The 13,517-nt window shown below is 35.9% G+C and overlaps 1 protein-coding gene across 5 annotated transcripts in view; it reads left to right on the plus strand.

Annotated features, from left to right (window-relative positions):
* EFEMP1 (EGF containing fibulin extracellular matrix protein 1) overlaps window positions 1–13,517 on the plus strand; it is a 55,571-nt gene that overhangs the window by 22,622 nt on the left and 19,432 nt on the right. The gene's annotated exons all lie outside the window — the stretch shown is intronic.

The raw sequence follows: 13,517 nt of genomic DNA on the forward strand, positions 1-13,517 counted from the left end.
TGAGAGCCTGAGGCCCTGTGTCATTAATGGTAATGGTGCTTACTGAAAAGCACTGGAGGAGGCCAGAGTGGGATTGGGTGCTGCAACCAGGGCCAGTCGGGACTTTGTGGAGAGAGCGAATACGATCTTGGTCATGAAGGATGAACTGGATGTGAATAATGCTGAGAAGAACAAGAACAGGCTTTGCTGGGTGGTCGCCCTGCTGGCAAAACAATGGTGACAGTATTGTGTCATTGGGGTGAGAGAAAGGGGACCTACTGTGACACAGCAGTAAAGAAGATAGGAAAAAGCCTTGGAAAACAGTCATGTAGAATCCTGGATTTGTGGTTAAGCCTTTCAGATTTAGTACTGTTGTAACTAGTGAAAGGTTTGGGGCAGGGAGTGACATAATGAAAACACTACCTCCAGATAGTTATAGGATGAGGAAGAAAAATAAATATACACATATGGTTAAATGTATGAAATCACCCTCATAAGACTGGGGTGGGGAACAGGGATGGAGAGGGCATATGTCAGTATGATTTAATGATTTCTCAAGAAAGAATTTCATTAACTTTAAAGTATTGTACATATAGTAACAATGCTAATAAGAGGCATAAAAGGAGAGATTGATCCACAAGGACTATGCTCTGGATTATAATAATTTGTTTAAGACTATGTCTAACAGACACATTCATTATTTTTGCATGCAAGTGCTTCTCCTGAGTCAAATGATAATTCTAAACAAGTTTCACTTTGAGTAGGGTAATAATATTATTTATAATGTTGTTTAGCAATATATTTATTCATAGATGTTACAAAGGTAAATATCGAATTCTAAATTAATAAGATTTTGGTGTAATTTCAGCTCCTGAACCCCATGAAATAGCCAATTAGGATAAAAATAAGCACTTAAATGATCTTATGAACAATCAGCCTTTCTGCCTCATGCCTACACCCATTAAACTATAGAATGTTCATTAGTCATAATACATGGCTGAAAGAATATGGAGCAAGTCTCTAACCTTAATGTCTAGACATAGACCTTTAACAGCAGTTACTCTTATTTTAACATGTTTAAGGCTGTGACACTGCAAAATGCAATGAACTCAACCTAAGCAGAGTCATGCCCTGGTTAAAACAAGGTTTTGCAATTATAGGAAATTAAGGTAAGAGGCAATTATCATAGGCCCACTCTCCCCTATGAGTCTCCTGCCATCTAATTTGCACTTAAGCATGAACTAAGAAATAATCTGGTTATAAATAAAGGAGAGCAACAAGTTCTTCTAATGTGTTTAGGGGAAATGAATTTTCCAGTTAAAAATTATCTTCATTTAACCAAAAGAATTTAAATGGAGTACAAAAAAAGGAACGGCAGATTGGGAGTAGGGGCAAAGCTGGGCAGCTAAGCTAATAAAGCAAGAATACAAGAACATAAGAATATATATTTTAGTTTATAGAATAATCCAAAAGAATTTTAACTTTTAGTTTTAGATCTCACTTCACTAAGTCATGATACTGGTTTTTGTTTTATGTTTGTTTGTTTGTTTGTTTTCAAAGACCTGCCCATAGCTAGAATTTTGCAAAGATTTGTCCATTTATTGATCTATTTAAGCTTCCATTCTGGAACACTTAACAGTAGTCATGCCTGTACTTTTCCTTCTTAAGGGTGGGGTCTGCTGAAGATAATGTGTCAGTTGTCTGGATTGACTTTTTAATTCTACATTGGATTTGGGAATAATAAGATGGAGAAAGAAAACTTTAACATTTACTTTGTTATTTATTGTTTGGGAGTTGGCACAAGACCACAGACTAGGTATCCTGGAGCTGGATTCCTAAACATGATTTCAAAATGTGAGATTTATTCAACAAACCTGAGTTGAGTAACTACTGTGTGCAAAGCAGTCGGTGCTGAGAATAGAAAGATAAAAGCTTATCGTACTTGCCCTCAGAGAGCTCACAGTCTATAAGAAAGTGGACAATAACTACAATGTGGCATTTTGAGTCCCTTTTTAGAGAATTCCCAGAGAAAGTGACACTAGGCCTCAGTCTTAGGAAGTTGTGGAATTAGCCTTTAACAAAATGAGGGAAGAGAAGGAGGGAAGGCAAAAGACTGTTCCATGCAGAAGGAACAGCACTTGCTAAGGTAAAAAAGTAGAAGACAGAAGAAGAGGACAAGTGTTCTATATGATTCAGTGTGCAGCATTAGAGGTTAGGCAAAACTCAAATCATGAAGGGCCTTGCATGTCATGTTAAAAAGTTTCAATTTCATCCTGAAGATGCTGAAAATGACAATTATATTTCTTCTGCACTAAGTGAAAGATGCCCTATACCAATTTGAAACTTACATATGCAAATCCAAATGAAGTCCACCCTCTTTGTTCACAGAAGAGATAAACACATCATTTGCTTTTAAAATTCTTTTCCAAATTCTAAATTTGTTAACCCAGTTAGATAATTTTATTCATAACTAATTAGGACTGGTTTTAGTCTCCATTAATAACCATGCTTCAAAGACATATTAAGTACGGATTTCATCCTAAAAATAGCACAGCTCTGTTTGTGAGCTTAGATTTTTATCAAATATAATGCAGTGGGGAAAATACCTTACCTCAGGAAAAACTAAAAAAATAAAAGTCAAATCCGGCCTTAAAAATCCACGCAGCATTTAATGCATTGTTCCAGGCCATTAGTATTTTATCCACATCGAATATAACTGTAACTCTTAAAGGATTTTTACTAGTTGAGGTTTGTTCCAACTTAAAGTTTCTACTAAAACTTATTGGGAGACTACATATACTAAAACTTATTGGGAGACTTTATTGAAATTAAAATTGTAACTCAGCTTTTGCAGAAGCTACAAGAGGTTTTACACATTCACTTTATTTGGCACAGCATCCTATAGTCTTGTAAAAAATTTGTCGTAGTGACAATATAATTATATAAATACTATGGAAGTATTGACTGGCATTTATCTTAAGTGTTTTGCAACTTTATAAGAGAGAATTATACATCAAATATAACGGTGAGCTCAATTGGTACCTTCAACAAACAGGCTATAAAATTATACGGGCCATTTGATGTATGCCTAAGGTTATCCAGCTGCTGGTTTCCTAATGGAGAATGCCAGAATTTAGTACTCAGAACAAAACTTGTTTAGGACCCTAAGCCAGGCAAAGTGCTAGAGGCACCACTTCATCCTTAAGGCAGCTCTAGTTAGGGTGAAGTGGGGAGCAGCCATCCAAGACCTCCCCAAGGCAGCTGACTTTCCAGAGATAGCAGGTTTGCTGCTACTCTTTCATAACAAAGATAATTTGTGGATGCAACTGTCCGAGAGATCAGTTGGACAATCTGCTTTCTATAATGATCTCACATTGGCCAAGGGAACCTGGAAAAAGAAGCATAAAGAAGGTGGGCCTGAGCTGGACTTTTAAGGGGAGTCTATTCTATTAAGGTATAAGTGTTGGAGAGACGATCACAGGCAAAGGCAGACAAGTGGCAACATGTGTATTGCACATGGCAGTATGTAGCCCGGCTGATATTTAGGGTCATATAAGATGGTACTGATAATTTGGAATCTAAGAAAAAGACTAGCTTTTATAAGAAACCACCTGTTATGTTGCAGCGAGGTTCAAACCAATCATACAGGACCTCCTGCATTTTATTGACATCTACGTGCATAGTCACAAGATTAGCTGGCAGGTATTGGAGTCCTGAGGGCATGGATAGCAGCCCAGCTTCACTGAAGAGATGAAGATGGCAGGGGCAACCCTGTTGAGCTCCCAGGAGTGGGGTGGTGGGAGGGATGCACTGGAGAGCTAAGCCAGAGGAACAGTACTCATAAACCACGGCTGAAGTAGCAGTGCCCAAGGCCTACAGACTAGTAGGAGATGGTCCCTATACTACCTTGAATGTGGCAGCAGTCAGAGAGCTCTCAAGTTAAAAGAATGGTCTGTTTAGTTAGGGTGAAACTGAGAAAGGGCAAATGGAAAATCAAATATTGAAATAGGAAGGAGTCAGAAATGTAGGATGGAGACAGGTAGGATAAGAAGACAACAGAGAAGGAAGCTAGCCTAAGCCTCTGCTGATTTGTCATACTGTTAACCATAAGCATATTGTTGTTTTTTTTCCCTGAGGCTTTAAATTATTTAATTTCTTGTTAATTCTGTTATACCCTCAACATGGGAAAAAGAGACTGTTATATACACATGTATAAATTACCTGTAAGTAAAGCTATAAGTGAAGCATTTGGATCAAGTCATTTGGTGTTCAAAGAAACTAAAATTAATTTTCCAAAAGAATATTTTTCTGATATGCCATGTTTTTCACATATCACTAGCAGAGCATTTTAAAAACAAAAATTGCCTCCAAATCAAACTCTCCTATAAGAATAAATGAATGCTTCATTAACTACAAATAAATAGATTACCATTATGTTTTGTGGAAACATCACTGCTTGAAAGATTATGACCATACTGTCCTTGACCTAGTCAATACATAAAAATTGCTGCTGAAATTTACATTTGCATAGCTTTTTTGTAGCTAGAATTTGTTCACACAAAGTTCTGTCTCAGAATTACATGTAGGTTCTAATTAAAGCTCTAGTTAAAACTATGTTTGCTAAGTACTACTTATAAACTGGGGGTGAAATTGCCAATACCTCATTACTATGAAGAGGTCCTGTAGCCCATGAGGGGGCCCTGTAGCCATTAACTGTCCTTTCATATCATAACATATTATAAAAAGCAAAAGATGTTAACCCTTTTGTTTTGCCAGATCCCTTTTGTTTGAATATTTGCAGTTTCTCTAATGAGAAGTAACTGTAAGAAAGAAAAGCCGATTTGCCTATTCTTAAATTCATTCATCTGGAATCTGTCAAAGAAAGAGAAATCATTCAATGCTATGGTGTTCCTCCTGACTAGATTTCAATCATGATGGACCACATTCAAAATCTGATACTGAGCAAGGAAATGAAGATAGGATGTATATGTAATTATATTCAAATACATAGAAAATTTTATTAAAAGCAATGACTTTCCGTAGTTTTCTTGCTTCCTTCCATCTGTATACAACAGAAATACGAACCTGATGTGCACCAACTGTAGCCATTTCACAATGTTAAATATAATTTACTGAGCACTTAGTGTCAACCAGGTACTATTTGGGGTGTGTATTATTTCAGATAGTCCTCACAATAACATTATGAAATGGGTATTATCCGTGCTTGACAAATGTGGTGGCAAGACTTGGAAAGGTTAAATAATTTTCCCCAGACACATAACTAAGATGTGATATTGCCTGAATTTGAACTGAGACCTATTTGACTCTAAAACCTGTGATCTTACCCACTCTTCTCTCTCATTCATATTTATATCTTCCTGTCACTGAGTTGCATAAGAAAAAATTTTATTCTCTAGTTCTCAGACTTTCTCAAAAGATCAACAATTTCTCCTGTAAACATTAATTCTTGGTATAATAAATTCTTGGTATAATAAAGCTAGGGGGAAAAAAGCTAGCATAAGCAACTAAAGAAAGATACAATCTCAAATAAAATAATTTAGAACTTAAAATGACTATGCAGTGAGAAAATAGTATGATTGTTCTAATTCTGAAAGCCATAGAAAGTGATGCGTAGCGAAGGTCACTGACAGGACCTCCTAACACCTATTAGGCAGCCTCACAGTCATCCATATCAACCACATATATGCCTGAAGCCAAAGGTTTTCATTTAAAGATTTCCACAAATTATTGTATTTCTAAGGAAAAATAATTCTTGGCTAATTTTAATTAACAAAATGAATTGCTCAATTTTTCCATTTTCTTCTAAAATGAAAAATTGGAATATGATAGACTCCACGGATGTGCTTCATGCAGTAACCATTTTAAGTATATATAACATATCTAAGAATGTAGATTTTTTTTTCATCTGTGTTTATTCATGCCAAGAAATTCACTTAAAGACTGCCTCAGTTTGGCATCTGCCTTTAACATATCAACTGCATGACTGGCACGGGTCCATCTCCCTTTGTCCTCTATAGGCATAGAAACTGTGTACAGGGCAAGTTTCCCCACGATATTTTTTTCAGAGTTTAAGCTGCCAAGCAGGCATTAAGCTACTCTCAATTCTCGACAAGTATGTAACTTTACAGGTATACATAGTGCATTTAAACATTGAAGAGAACTTTCTATTCATCTCACTCTGCTAACAGAGCTATTTAATCCTGTCCAGAAAGATGAGTCCATTTTAGACTCTCCTCTGAGTCTACAGATTAGAAAGAGAAGGAAGTCACTACTGAAAAATGAAAAAGGGAAGAAGATATAGAGACCCATAATCATGCCCACGCATCCCCCCCTCCCCCAAAAGCAAGAGCGTGTTATTATTCAGGTTTCCCAGGATTCAACATTTTAAATTAGGGCAAAAGAGATAAGAGCTGGAAAATGAATACTTTTTACAACAGCATTCAGGAATTCAGCAAAGTAAGCTTAATTTCAGATTCTTAAAACTAAAAGAGATCTTAGAGACTACATAGTCCAAATTTATTTTTCCCCCAATAGAAATGTAAGGTAAAATGCCCACAAATTCATTCAAAAGTCTAAAGATTTTTTCATATGCTAGCTTTGAGAAGTCTTCAGAAATGAAACCTTCACAGAGTCCATAGTTTTATTGAACAGTATTTTCTTTTGTTCCCTATTGCCTTTAGGTACTCTTTGAACTAATACCGAGGTGTTATTTGAATGCAATTGTTTCACAACACTAAAAGTGTTTTAACACAGAAGGGGGCAGGGAGAATCCTACAGCCTATGTATATCAAACATAATTTATCAGCAAATTAAATTCTCTTGTAAATTGAGTGTCGTGGGGGAAAAGTTAAAAATGATGTAAGGAAAGAGGAGGGGCTATGGGCCTTATGGGCTGGCATTTTTTCCCACAAGTTTTGATATGTAATATTTGCATTTTTATTCAGTTTGAAGAAGTCTCAAATTTCAATTTTATTACCTTCTTCAAGCCAGGTGAATATGTTTGGAAGTATACGTCTTCTTTTCCAAAATAAAGGGATTTTTCTAGTTGTCATGGTTCTTGTTTCTATCTTATTTACATTGTAGTTAGAGAATAAAATCTGTATATTGCAATTTCTGAAATTTAAACTTGCTTTCAGGCCAGCATATAGTCATTTTCGTTTTATGTTCCCTCAATACTTGAAAAGGTTATGTATTCTGTACAGTGTTCTATAAATGCTAATTAGTTCAAAGTTTTTAATCATGTTATTCATTTTTTCTAATCATTTCTGAAAATATATGCTTATTCTTTTAGTTACTGAGAGAAGTATGTTACATCTCTTACTGTAATTATGTTTATTCATTATTCCCTTTAGTTTTGCTTTATCTATTTTAAAGCCAGGTGTTTGACTATAGTTAAATCTATAATTTCTATATTTTCCTGGTGAACTAAAACTTTTATCATGACATAGTATTACTTTTTATTCTCTAGTAATGTTTTTTCCCTTAAACTCAACTTTGTCTGATATTAATAGTGCAAAACCAACTGTCCTTTGGTTAGTGTTTGCACGGTATACTCCTGATCTTTTTTCTTTAATCTTTCTGTGTCCTTAGATTTAAATTCTCTTGAAACAGCACATGTGGGTTCTGTTTTTTAATTAACCTGAGAATTCAGGAGTTTTAGTAAGACCATTCAATCCATTTACATTTAATGTAATTAGTGATATGTTTAGGTTTAAATTACCATTTTAGTAATTGCTTTCTATCTGTTCAGCATGTTTTAGTTTCCTTTTCTTTCTTGCCTTCTCTCTAAAATGATGGAATATTTTGTATTATTCTCTTTTCCCCTATATTAGCTTTGTAGTTTTATACTCTTTTACTATTCCTTTAAGCGTTTCTCTAGGGATTACTTTAAGGTATATCCTTGACTTATTGAAGTATAAAATAAATTAGTAGTTTTACTCCTTCCCAGACAATGCAAAGACCTTAAACTACTTAAACTTCATTTACCCTCCTCCCAATCTATATGCTGCTATTCTCATGTGTTTTCATTCTAAATATTTTATAAATCCCAAAAGGCCTTACTATAATTGTTTTATACATTCAGTATTTATTTAGATCTACCTACATATTTATGCTTTCATTGCTTTTCATTGTGCTGGAATTTTGAATCAAAAAGAGAAAAGAAAAAGATATTTAATGCAAATTGGATCACACACACACACACACACACACCCTTCATCCTACCTCTCTGCTCCACTTGGAATTCAGAAAAACATAAGAGCCCTGAAGCATATGGAATAACATTTTACAGAAACACCATAAGTAAAATGTAATGAAATGGATAGGAAAATACACACAAGAAAGTAACATGCTCTAAAGGCAAGGGGCGCAAAAATATACTTTATTTCAAAAGCAGTTAATGATTTGGAGAAGTATTGCCAAGTTACACTAAGCAAATTAAGTAGTATGCCTTAATTTAGTGAGTACAGAAACTGTTTATTGTTGAATGAATAACAAGTGTAATGTAATTGATCTCATAGGAGGTCACCAAGCCATGCTTGTTATAATTGGCATTGTCATAGCCAGGGGCTTATGTGACCTCAAGTGATGATTGGCCTGAGGGAGTAAAGCCAGGAATGTGTGTGCTCTGGGCTAGAGAGACTGACGAATCTGGCTGTGAGGACTCAGGAAAAGGGGCCAGGAATCAAATCACAGCACTCAAGCAGGACATGGTGGACTAAGTTGAATGTAGTCAGTCTCTATTCAGTTCATCACTTTCCAGGGGTTTGATCTAGAGCTGGGGATGAGAGGGAGAAGGAGGGGCAGGTGAAATGGTACAGCACCAGGAAAACACAATTGAAATGTCAGTGCATGAGCATCCCCTAATAAGGTGAAATCATAATTCTTTCAAAGGCCATCCATTTTGAAGTAGATCCCCAGCTTTTAGGGGATGGGCTTGAATTTTCACACAGCGAGTCTTTAATTCCTGGTACTGAGACACCCTAGAACAAAGACCAATGGATGGTCCTTCTTGTTTCAAAATACAGTTTTATCTCTATGAAGTGGTACATTGATGATTGGTTGTAATATCATTCCAGATACTAGGCTCATCTTTTCCCAGACATTTGTTTAATGGATAATAATCTTTAAGAAGAAAAAAGGTTAGCTGGATATGACATTCACAGAGATGCCAGAGAACATCCCTGACAATTAACAATTACTTATCAGTAGAAAATGTTTCTTCTTTAAGATTCTGAAAGCAATAAGTTTCACTTTGCCAGAGTACAAAAAGACCCAAAGAATGAGAATTAAGGCCTTTGTTTCCTTGCTTGTTCTCCTGTTTTAGCCTATGACTGATTGATTCTTTTGGTTTGTGCATAGTACAGACAAGTCATGAGGTGATGGTTCACATGCATTAGTTGTTTGTCTCCCCCATGTTCATGAACCCTTTGTCTAACCTCATCCAATCATCTTGCAAATGAACACCACTAGCCACAGAGGAGACTAGGTAAGAGAGGATTGATTTACAGTGCAAATCTATCATCATTGCTGAAAAAATCCATCATTGCTGTACTCCAAGCACATGTAGCATTTTTTTTTCCATATGGGAACAGCATATTTCAAGGTTCTGATAGAACACAGTGCAATGCCAAGGACATCCAGGATATTTGATTTGCCACTTCATTTTCTAAAACAAAAATATGAGCTATCAGCGAGGCTGATATTTGTTGATTTTGGTGATGTTTTTGTTTATCATTTAAAGCACACCAAATTATTAACAATCTGTTTTGCCAGAACAGATAAGAATCTAGAACTATAAATCTACTGCTGGCCATGGATGAAGACAGTCCTCTTTTGTTACTTAATATCAGTATTTATTTTCTCCACTAGAACTGCTTAGCTTGGGTGAATTCTGGTTGATAATTTCAGAAGGGTGGAAAGCTAACTAGAACTGGGCACTTGGCCCAGATAAATCTGATTCCAGTACTATGAAAGAAGCAGCAAGGGAAATAGAAAGTCTTTGACAAAAATTGTTGATAATTGTCTAAGGACTGGGGAGGGAAACAGAAGACTTGGAGAGCTATGAATGTTATTTTAACATAGAACAAAGACGCAGGGGAGGAAGCAAATCACTACAGATTAACAACCCCCTCTTTAATTCTAAGAAAAATTTAAAATACATATACATATGTATAACTACAACGACAATTCTGCTATCCAGAACTCTTGGGAAATAAGTCTTTCTAGAGACCTAAAATGCAGAGGCAAAATGGAGATTTTGGATTTGAATTTCTGCTCTGTGTGACCTTGGGCAGGTTACCTCACCAACCTACATTTCAGTGACATCCTCCTGCCTCACTCATAAATTGTGGATGATGTGATCACTTATTTCACAGGACTGTTATTAGGATTAAATTAGAGGCCTGTAGATCTGATTTTCTAATCAAATAATAGGTGTTTAGATATTGCTCAGCTTTTACCTATTTTCACACCAATTAATAATAGAATTTTAACAGATTTGTATAGAAAGTCATACAAATTATTATACACCTTCTTAATCAGACTTCAATCAATGTAATACAATGTCTTTACTACTCAGGTTATCATTATCTATAGCCTTTAATTGATGAAGCAGCAGTAAAACAGCAATGCTCTCAAATCTTGTTGAGATAGTTTCTACCTTCTAGGAATATACTGAAAACTAGGAGGTATACTCCAAATAATTATAAGATCTTTACCCAATGAATCTCTTTTATTTTCATATATAAAAATTTTCATAGAGTAAGTAGAAAGAGTATTTTGCTAAAAACTAATTTATTGTTGTGTCACTGGAAAAGATCAAGACCAATCACTCTGATCAGATGAATATCTATCTAAATCATTAAGGATGCAAAGGGGAACAAAAAAGCAAAGAAAATAGAAAGAAGAGGAAAGAAAGAGGCCAGGAGTAAAGTAACTCCTCCTTTTAGCAAGTGTGAGTGCTTGACTGTTTTTTTCCTCTCCTTTACTCCACTTATGAGATTAAATTAGCATAGTTGGAGAAAATATAACAAAGTTTTAAGTCCACACAGATCAAGAAATACCAGAAATTTGAATTCAACCATTACCTTTTCTTTAACCATAGGAGTTCAGGGGACAGCACCATCAAATATTTACAAAGCATGCAGTATCCCACATAGAACTAGTAAAGATATTGTTATTTTACTATAAGAGTTTACAGCCTAGAAATAAAAAGGTATATTTTAAAGATTCTGAACATTTTTTTTTAATCTGTGCACTACCATTAGGGATAGACAGTCCATTTTACCAATGGAGAAGCAGAGAGAAAAAAAATTGATACCATAGCCCTAGATCATATAGGCAGTGACAGAATCAAAATAACTTCAATCCCCTTCCTCCTGTTTAAGTGCATTCTCATTACTGGTCAATGGTGGTTTATTCCAAAGTATTCTAAGTTGTTCCTTAAACCTAAAGGAGCACAAATTAGAAAAGTCTAAGTGGTAATCTACAGCATTTAAGATACAGAAAATTGTTGCCTATGAAAACACACTGAAGTGACTCCATGTCGTGGTAAGTTATCAAATTATGGAAAGAACATTGCTAAGATTAAAATGTTGCATAAGAGAGAGAAAGCAGCATGAGTCAGGGGTTTGGGAAATATGAGTCAGACTGAAGGGAAGGAGCCAAAAACATAAGAGAATAAGGGCCTAAGTAGGGACTTAATGGACACCACAAAGATGTGGACACAGTTGCCTTCATTAACTTTGAGAGAAAACTAAATATGCAGTTCCATAGACTTGGGGGTCAGCGTGGTAAAGAGGCAGGAGTATGAGCTGAGCAAAGATCAGACTGAACTAATTAAAGCAATGATGGTGCCAAAGTCAGCAAGAAAGGAACCTGCAATAGTATAAATCACTAGAAGGGAGAACATGGGCACATTTTTGAAAAATGAGGGAATCACCAAATATTGCCATTAGCTATTCTTAATGCATTAGAATCATGGAATGTGATTTGATTTACATGTTGAGATATTTTAGGAAGCACACTATTATTTTGTTCTTTGGGAATGTTCACATTAGGCTATGTCTACGTAGTTCAGAGCTGCTCCCTGTGGTGTTCAGTCCAAACTCTAATTCCACCTTTAAGGTCCTGAATTTTGCTCAAGATATGAACTACCATTTTATGAGTGCCTTTAACCAGGCACTGCACCAGGCTCTTCCCACACAGTCCCTCCAGCCATGCTGACTCCAACCATCTGCCATTCTCATGCAAACCACTCTTGTCAGTGTTTTCTAATGCATCCAACCTGCCTTCTACCTAGAAATAGCCTCCTATTTGTCAGTCCACATACCTCACCTTCTTCAAAATGCCACTCAAAATCACCTCCTCCGGCAAATCTTCCATAGCCACCAACCTCTGATGTTGCCTCATTCATCATAGCTTCTGCACTTCTCAACACCCTTGTTTTATATCCATTTCCATTTGCCTACATATTGCTGATTTTACAGTTTTTCTCACATCTTGCCTGTTAACTTGCCTTGTAAATATTTAGTTCCATGAGATAAAACATTGATTCTACTTTCCTTAAACTCTAGACATCAGTTCTTGGCAACTATGATTCATTCATCCATTTATTGAGCAAATATTTATTGAAAACCTACCACGTTTCATGCATTTTACTAGGCGCTAGGAATAAAGAAAAAAAAAAGTAAGACATAGACCCATCCTCAAAGAACATGGGTCCAGGACGCAGGGAATGTGTTAACTCAGCGGTCCTCAACCTTTTTGACACCAGGGACGGGTGCTCCTCTGAGAATCTAATGTCTGATGATCTGAGGTAGAGCTGAGGCAGTGATGCTAGTGTTGGGGCAGATGAAGCTTTGCTGGAGCCTGCCGCTCACCTCCTGCTGTGTAGCCCAGTTCCTAACAGGCCACAGATGAGTACCAATTCAGGTCTAGGGGATAGGGACCTCTGTGTTAACTGATGGCCTAAGCACCTAGTGAACTTAAATGTCACGGGTTAATTATTGTTTAAAAAATAAAACAAAAACTCTTCTTCCCAGAGGACTTTTTCTTAGATTATCAGGAAAATCATGGCTGACTAGAATAGTTTCCCTTATGAATAAAGCATTGCTTTTTCCACTACAAATATTCTCACCACAGAGGGCTTTCATAAACACAGCTGGGAGAGTTAGGTCTTCTGGTACATCTGCACAGGGATGGATATTCTGCTTTGAGTTTCTGACACAGATGTATATTTTAGTGATTTACTTATCACAATGAACTTTCTGATATTTAAGGCAAAAGAAATGCATACAAGTAGAAAAGAGAAGCATAAAAGAATTTAACAAGATATAACAATTCTTATATGACTTTGTATATTCTTATATGACTTTCGTATGACTTCTATGCTTCATGAATAAGCGATAACAGGATCTCAAAGTACAATTTTCAAAATAATAAAATTGTGTTATTTAAACTAATAAATTGACAGTATAATTGAAGATAGTTCAAAGAAATCCAGTGTGTGTGTGTGT

This window comes from Pteropus vampyrus, unplaced genomic scaffold, assembly GCF_000151845.1.
Source record: "Pteropus vampyrus isolate Shadow unplaced genomic scaffold, Pvam_2.0 Scaffold91, whole genome shotgun sequence".
Lineage (NCBI taxonomy): Eukaryota > Metazoa > Chordata > Mammalia > Chiroptera > Pteropodidae > Pteropus > Pteropus vampyrus.